The sequence below is a fragment of the Mus musculus genome, chromosome 17, assembly GCF_000001635.26.
Source record: "Mus musculus strain C57BL/6J chromosome 17, GRCm38.p6 C57BL/6J".
Lineage (NCBI taxonomy): Eukaryota > Metazoa > Chordata > Mammalia > Rodentia > Muridae > Mus > Mus musculus.
Window position 1 is genome coordinate 47977120 of NC_000083.6, and position 8205 is coordinate 47985324.

The following is an 8205-nucleotide window of genomic DNA, read 5'->3' on the forward strand; positions in this document are numbered from 1 at the left end:
CCAGTACTCATCTCAGGGCAGCTCACAACTATCTGCAACACCAAGGGATCTGACGCCCTCTTCTGGCCTCTGGGGGCACCTGCAGTCAAATGCACAGCCACATACATAGTCACATAACTAAAAATACAGCTTTTAAAAAAGAGATAGAAGCCGGGCGTGGTGGTGCACACCTTTAATCCCAGCACTTGGGAGGCAGAGGCAGGTGGATTTCTGAGTTCGAGGCCAGCCTGGTCTACAAAGTGAGTTCCAGGACAGCCAGGGCTATACAGAGAAACCCTGTTTCGAAAAACAAACAAAAAACAAACAAACAAACAAACAAACAAATAAAAAATAGATAGAGGGCCAGACAGTGGTGGCGCCCACCTTTAATCCCAGCACTCAGGAGGCAGAGGCAGGTGGATTTCTGAGTTCGAGGCCAATCTGGTCTACAGAGTAAGTTCCAGGACAGCCAGGGCTACACAGAGAAATCCTGTCTTGGAAAAAAGAGAGGGGGCGGGGGGTGGAATTGGAGATTAAGAACACCGACTGCTTTTCCAGATCCTGAGTTCAATTCCCAGCAACCACAGGATCTGATGCCCTCTTTCTTTTTTGTTTTTGTTTTGTTTTTGTTTTCGAGACAGGGTTTCTCTGTAGCCCTGGCTGTCCTGGAACTCACTCTGTAGACCAGGCTGGCCTCGAACTCAGAAATCCACCTGCCTCTGTCTCCCGAGTGCTGGGATTAAAGGCATGCGCCACCACTGCCCAGGTGGATGCTCTCTTTCTGGTGCTTCTGAATACAGCTACAGTGTATTCATATACATAAAATAAATACTTTTTTAAAAAGAGAGAGATAGAGATGAGGGAGTAGGTAAAATTACAAAGCCCGTCAAACCTTTCTTGAAGTGACACTAGGTACAGTACTGTGTATGTGACCAGTAGGCCTTCCCCTGGCTTCTGGCTTGAGCAGGCACGATGGATGTCCTTTCAGCTCCTACATCTCTGGAAGACAAATAATGCTGGACCTCTCCTCCCCCAAAGTCTATGTTTACAGCTCAACCAAAAAAACCCTAAGAAATGTCTTCTGGCCCAAAGCCACCATTCTGTGACTTGCTGTGTGTCCTTGGCCAAGATGGACTCCCCCTCTGGGCCTTGAATAGGATCCTGATAAGTTGGACAGACTCCTCTGCAGTTTCTGGGGGATAGATGCATCTGCCTCTCCCTGCCTCTGTCCCCCCCACACCAGTCCCTGCTGGAACCCCTCATGTCTCCTTGAGGTTTCTGTTCTCCCCTAATTCGTCTATCTGTAGCTTTTCTCTCAGAGGGCACTTCTTTCTTCTCTTCCATCTCCCCCCTTCTTGTGTAGACAGACAGACAGACAGACAGTACACTGCACTTCCCCACGGCAGCTTGTCCATAAACACACCCAACCCCCGAGAAGCTGGACCACTCCATCTGCTTTCTTAGAGGAGGGTCTATCTCCAAAGGCCTTCCTGATGCCTGACCTTTGACCTCTGACCTCTGGAAGAGCGAGAGAATGGCATCCCAGCTGGACCGAGAGAGTGCCTTATATGGGTTTCCAGTCCCAGGAGAGCAGTGGGCTCTGTATTCTCACGGTCCCCACTCCAGACTCAGGCAAGGGGACAAGAAGGGAAGCCCTCTCTATCAGCCAGCTGATACTCAGCCACCCACCTCCTTCACAACGGCATCTGTACTGCAGAAGCTTCCAGAACCCCTTCCTAGAGGCCCCACGTGGGTGCCTAGAGGTTGCTACTGTTACCAGTGTGTCCTTTAAATCAGGCAGCCTCGGCTAGAGAACCTATGGGGCACCTCGTTGGAAGAGAGAGTTTGGCAGCAAAACAAAGGCCAGGGGTGTCCTCAAGGAAGATGCCTTCCTACATACACACAGATACCAAGCCTGCTCCTGAAGACTGGGCTTGGCGATGTCTCAGCATGCGTGGGGCTGCTTGGAGTGGCACTGGAGAGGAGGCCTGGGGGCAGGTAAACAGGATGCTGTGTGCTGTGTGTGGTGGAGGGCGGGGAGGGGACTTGGGGCCAGAATAGGCTATTGTGCCCAGGACTCACCTTCGAACTCCTAGATGCTGAGTTTCCCTACTCAGCCCCATCTCCAGCTGGGCTGTACAAATATCAAGACATATGGAAGGTGCAGTCATAAAGAAAGGCTGTGTGGAAGGTGACTGCCATCTGGACTTGGATCCCCTTCTGCTCTGAAGTAGACCACCAGAGACTGAGGTGCTGCTGGGTTGGGTGCTAAATGGTTCAGCCAGTAGGGGACAAAACAGAGAGCATCCGGCTTCTGGGGTGTGTTTGGTGAGGCTCTCACCAAGTAGGTGACAAGATCCTGGCCCCAGTCCAGCCGCCAGCCAGCTATGTCTGTCCTAACCCTCTGTGTATATCTCTGCACAATGCGGTGAGAGGCAAGAATGACCCCCCAGACCCCGACCCCTTTCTAGCTCATGGTGTGTAAGGGGGACAGAGTGTGCCTGCCACTCAGGGGATGGGGGGATGGACACAGGCAGATCAGCTGACTCCACTTTGGCTCTCTTTTACTTATAAGACCTCTTTGCCTGACAGGTCTCTCACCCTGGGTCGGAGATGAACAAAAGTGATGTTTACTTGTGAGGAACGATGGAGAGATCCCAGGACAGGACTTACAGGCTAGGCACCTTTCCTTCCTTCGTTTGTTCAGTCCTTTTTGATTTTTCTTTTTTCTTTTTTCTTTAAGACAGGTTTTCACACCAGGCAGTGGTGACACGTGCCTTGAATCCCACCGTTTGGGAGGTAGAGGCAGGCAGATCTCACCATGGGTCGGAGATGAACAAAAGTGATGTTTACTTCTGAGTTCGAGGCCAGCCTGGTCTACAGATAGAGAGCTCCAGAACACCAGGGCTACACAGAAAAATCCAATCTTGGGGGGGGGGGAGCGGGAGGGTTTTACTGAGCCATTCCTCTAACCCTGAGTTCAAGCACTTTGTGTGCATTCATTCTTCACACCTTTTCCATTTCTTAGAGGAAGAAATGGAAGTTCAGAGAAGGTGTGTACATTGCCTGAAGTCACACAGCTAGTAACAGTTCCAGGATTCACGCTGACAGTCTGACTGCAGCCTGGGCTCATGGGGCACAGTATGCACAGCCTGGGTTCTCAGGGCATAGTCTCCCCATGTGCCCAAGGTCCTTTCCAGCCCGAAGCCCTGTGCAAGAGAACCTCAGGAGGTCATGGCAGAAGGTGACATCTACCCCATAGATAACGTGAACCTCCTAAACCCCAACCCTCTCCATCTCCTGATCCCTCTTTTGTCTGCTGTGTACCAGGAGCTGGGTAATATAGAGTAGATGACACAGCGCCTCTTTCTTTGCCGAATGATCCTGCATGCATGGGATGCACATAAACTCATCCAAGCAGATATAGGTAAAGTTAACTCATTAAGCAGAGATATAAGACACCAAGGTTGGGGATAGCTCAGTGGTCGAGGGCTTACCTGGCCCATGTGGAATTTTCCGACTGATCCTCAGAACCATACACATTTATATATGCACACACACACACACACACACACACACACACACACACACACACACACACACACGATATGTAAGATGTTAGGATTTAGCTGGGATGACAACCTGTGGCTGTAATGTCGATACTAAGAAGTCTCAGGAAGGAAGATCCTAACCTTAAAGCCAGACTCAGCTACCTGGGTAAAGACCCTGTCTCAAAACTAAAACTAAGTCAGGCCTGATGGCGTATGCCTTTAATCTCAGCTCTCAGAAGGCAGAGGCAGGTGGATCTCTGTGAGTTCCAGGCTAGTCTGGCCTAAATTTTAAGTTCCAGGACAACCAGGGCTAAAGAATGAGATCCGGCTAAGTCTAAATTGGGGGCAAGCAGGATGGCTCAGTGGGTAGAGCTGTTTGCCGCTAGAACCTGATAGTTCTTGATCCCTGGGACTCATGGGAAGGTGAGTGTCTCCATGTGCCTGTCTTCTCATTTTTCTACACCCGGGCCAAGGCCCATGAGTGCCCTCCCACCCCCGTTCTCTCTCTGCCTCTCATACACACATTAATAAAAAGTTAAAAACTAAATTAAATACAATGAACAGATTGAGACCGCTGCGTTGGGTATAAAACGAATCCGAACATCCATTTACTCGCATAACCCTCAAAACAGCTCTTAGCTGTAGCGACTACGTCTTCCTCCCATTTCAGAGGTGAGAAACTGAGGCTCACAGGATTAGAAAACTTACCCATGTAAATACACAGTCAATTTTGATAGCTGTCAATCAGGGAGAACAAGCCTCCCACTTTCCGTCTCCCATTCTAGGGGAGAGAAGAGGACTGGGATCACAGAGAAGTCTCCAGAAATAAAGCCAAGATGGGGGTCCACTAGAGGGAGAAGGAGTTGATTATCAAAGCTGAAGAGTGTCTGGGGGAAAGCAAAAAGGAGGCTTTGGGGGCTGAAGGTCATGGGGAAGTTCAAGGGCTGTGGGGTCTGGGAGCCTGGGTTGGTGGTCAAGTACTGTGGGAGGTGTCTGGGAAGGAGGCGGGAGCCAGAGCTTTCAAGTTGTTTTTTTAAGCTGGGTTGGGGGGGGGTGTTTAATATTAATAGTAATGACTGTGGCGGGAAGATAATAGGCCTTAGTCAGATTAGAAGGGGTAAGCGCTTATCTATGGCTGCTGAAGACAAGTCTTTCACCTGCTCCTTTAATATCCCCCTTCGTTCATTCCCCCACCACCCCTCCCATCAGCCTAGAACAAAAGCAGTATTATAGGCTGGGGTATTTTCAGGCTGCAGCCCTGGGTCCTCCCCCTCCTCCTCTGCCCTCCCCCCCTTAACCCCTCCACCCGCCCCAGTGTGAATGAAGCTTTCTCCTCCCGCAGGAGATTAGCTCCGTTTGACAAGGCAGTGAACTTTGGGAGGGGTAAGTGGGGGTCCCCAGAGAACAGCCATGATGAACTGAGCAAATGCTGCCAGGAAGAGACCCCCGAGAGAACCCTAAAGACAGACACATGAAGCCTCAGGTAGACAGACAGACAGACAGACAGACAGACAGAGGCAGAGGCAGAAAGAACTTCAAGGTGGAACCTGAGACCAAGACACACACACACACAAACACACACACACACACACACACACACACACACACACACACACACACACAAACACACATACACAAACACACACATACATACAAATACACACACAAACACATATATACACATACACACACAGTGCACACACACATACACATACATATACACACACACACACACATACACACACACACACACACATACACAAACACACACATACATACAAATACACACACAAACACATATATACACATACACACACAGTGCACACACACATACACATACATATACACAAACACACACATACATACAAACACACACACAAACACATATATACACATACACACACAGTGCATATACACATACACACACAGTGCACACACACATACACATACATATACACAAACACATACATACACACACAAACACACGCATACACATACATATACACAAAACACGCATATACCCAAACACATAATACACTCAAACACAATACACACAAACTCACATACATACAAATACACACATACACAAACACACAAACATACACACACACACACACACACACACACATACCCAATGCACACATCCCAGGATGTTGGGAAGTGAGAGAAGATGCATACAGGGACACAGGAACATCCACAAAGCAGAGACAAAACAAAACAAAACCCCACACACCCTTGCCAATGAAGAGAAGGATCAGGAGAGAGACAAAAGCAGACACAGACAGAAGCAAGGAGAACAGAAGATTTAAGGGCGGGATACCCAAGAGACCCACACAGGCAGGAGTAAAGGACGCAGGGAGCAGAAGACAGTGGAGGGACCTGCAACAAGAAGCAGGGGACAAAAGAAAGGTTGAAGTCAAGTTACACAGAAGCTCCCGGGCCTGCCTTGACCTTCCAGGTTCTGGCTTTGTCGACTCTGGCCCTGTCCCCGTAGACTAAGACTCTGGAATGACAGAGTGGTTTTGAGGACTAGGGTGTAAAGGGGTTTGGGGGTGGGAAGACAGAAGAGAAAATGCCTTAGGGAATTATATATTACTTGGCAAAGTGGCTTCTATTGAGGACACTGTCCAACAGGCACAGCAGCTGTATTGGTGACACTCAGGGGCCTGGGCTCTATGCATGGTCCATGGAGAGTTACATATAAAGAGGACCTCGTGGGGTGGGCACGTAGCTCCGTATGTAGAAGACCTTAGGCTCATCGCCAGTGAGCCGAAATCTGGGCGTGGTTTATAATTCCAGCCCTGTGATGGGGAGCCAGTGTCTGAGTTAGAATGCCCCCCACAGGCTCACAGATTTAAAGAGAGTCCCCAGTTGATGGTGGAAGGTTCAGGAGGTATGGCCTGACTGGAGAAAGTATATTACTGGATGTGGGCTTTGAGTGTCAAAAAGCCTGTTCCACTTTTAGTTTGTTCTCTCTGCTTTGTGCTTGCGTCAAAGGTGAGCTCTCAGTCTCCTGCCCCAGCCAACATGTCTGGGGCTTGCTGCCCAACTTTCTCACCATCTTGGAGTCTTGTCCCCGTGGAACTATAAGGCAGACAAACTTCCTTTTATAAGTTACTGTAGTCATGGTGTTATGACAGCAAGAGAGAAGTAACAAGTACAAAGAATTGTAAGTTCAAGGTCACCCTTGACTAAATACAGTATTTGAGGGCGGGTTGTGGTATAGAGACAGTGAAAGACTCGTAACTGTTTATGGCTGAGTGTAGAGAAGAAGAAACCAGACCCATTTCCACATGTGAGGTCTTTACCCTCGTCTCTATGCCCATATGTGTCAATGGCACCATAGTGACACAGCTGGGCTGTTAGGTGCAAACCCCAACTTCACTACCACGTGACTTCAGATAGGGGACTTGATACATCTCACCTTTGTGTTTCTATCTGTAAAGTGGGACTAGCCACAGCATCTCCCTTGAGGGTGGTTTCAAACCTTACATTCGGAAAAGGTACATGGGGCCATTGGGAGTTACAGAAGAGCTGTTTACAGTCTGAGGACCTGAAAGAACTGTTTTTCACATATACTTTTATGTCTGAGCACCCTTCCATTCATAGACCATTCAGCGAGGGCTACAGCTATGGTTGGACAGCTAGCTGGAGCTCACCACCAGCATTTTTTTTTTGCACGGAGTCCCTTCCTTATCTGTAGGCCATGCAGTCTCAGCTCCACCAGTGGGAAGGGGTGAGACTCTTTAGGGGAGAAGTCATTTTTAGACCCCTTCAGAGGCTGTGTGTACTGCCGGTGGAGAGCTGGGGCAGCGGTAGTGGGCTGGTTCTCTAGGAAGAAAACCTCATTTGTCAATCTCTATTCTGCCAATATGTCCTCTACCATGAACTTCAAGCTACCAACGTGGCGTTTGCTAGTCTGGGAGTTAGAAAACGATGCCTACCATGGCCAGCTTACTTCACACAAATGGTCTCCCTCAGTGAGGTCTGTCTATGAGTCCCTTTTTTACCTTGGAGCTTTCAGCCAGATCCAGGAGAAATGGGGACATCTTAGCGCCAAGGCAAGTGCTGAATATAAGAAATGAATATACCAGTGGCAGAGGCCAATGGATGCTAAGAAGCAAAGACATGGAAGCAGGCATGGTAGTTCATGTCTTAGAGTCCTAGCTCTCAGGAGATAGAGGCAGGAGGATTAGTAGGAGCTCAGAGCTAGCCTGGATGACATGAGACCCTAATCTCAAAAATCTCAAATCAGCCGGACATGGTGACACATGCCTTTAATCCCAGTACTTGGGAGGCAGAGGCAGGTGGATTTCTGAGTTCGAGGCCAGTCTGGTCTACAGAGTGAGTTCCAGGACAGCCAGGGTTATACAGAGAAACCCTGTCTCAAAAAAACAAAACAAAACAAAACAAAAACAAAAACAAAAAACAAAACAAATCTCAAACCAAGAAACTCAGGCAACGACAACGATGATGACAACAACAACAACAACAACAAAAAGAAGCGTAAAAGTAATAGGAGAGCTCCTGGAAAACAGAAGCAAGGAACCCCACAAGCTTTAGGCTAGTCTGGGCTTCATAGGGACTTCCAGGCCATCATGGACAACAAGAGGTTACCTTAAAGCAGAGGAAGGGGACACAAGAAAGCTCCATGGGCAAAGGTGCTTGTGGCGTC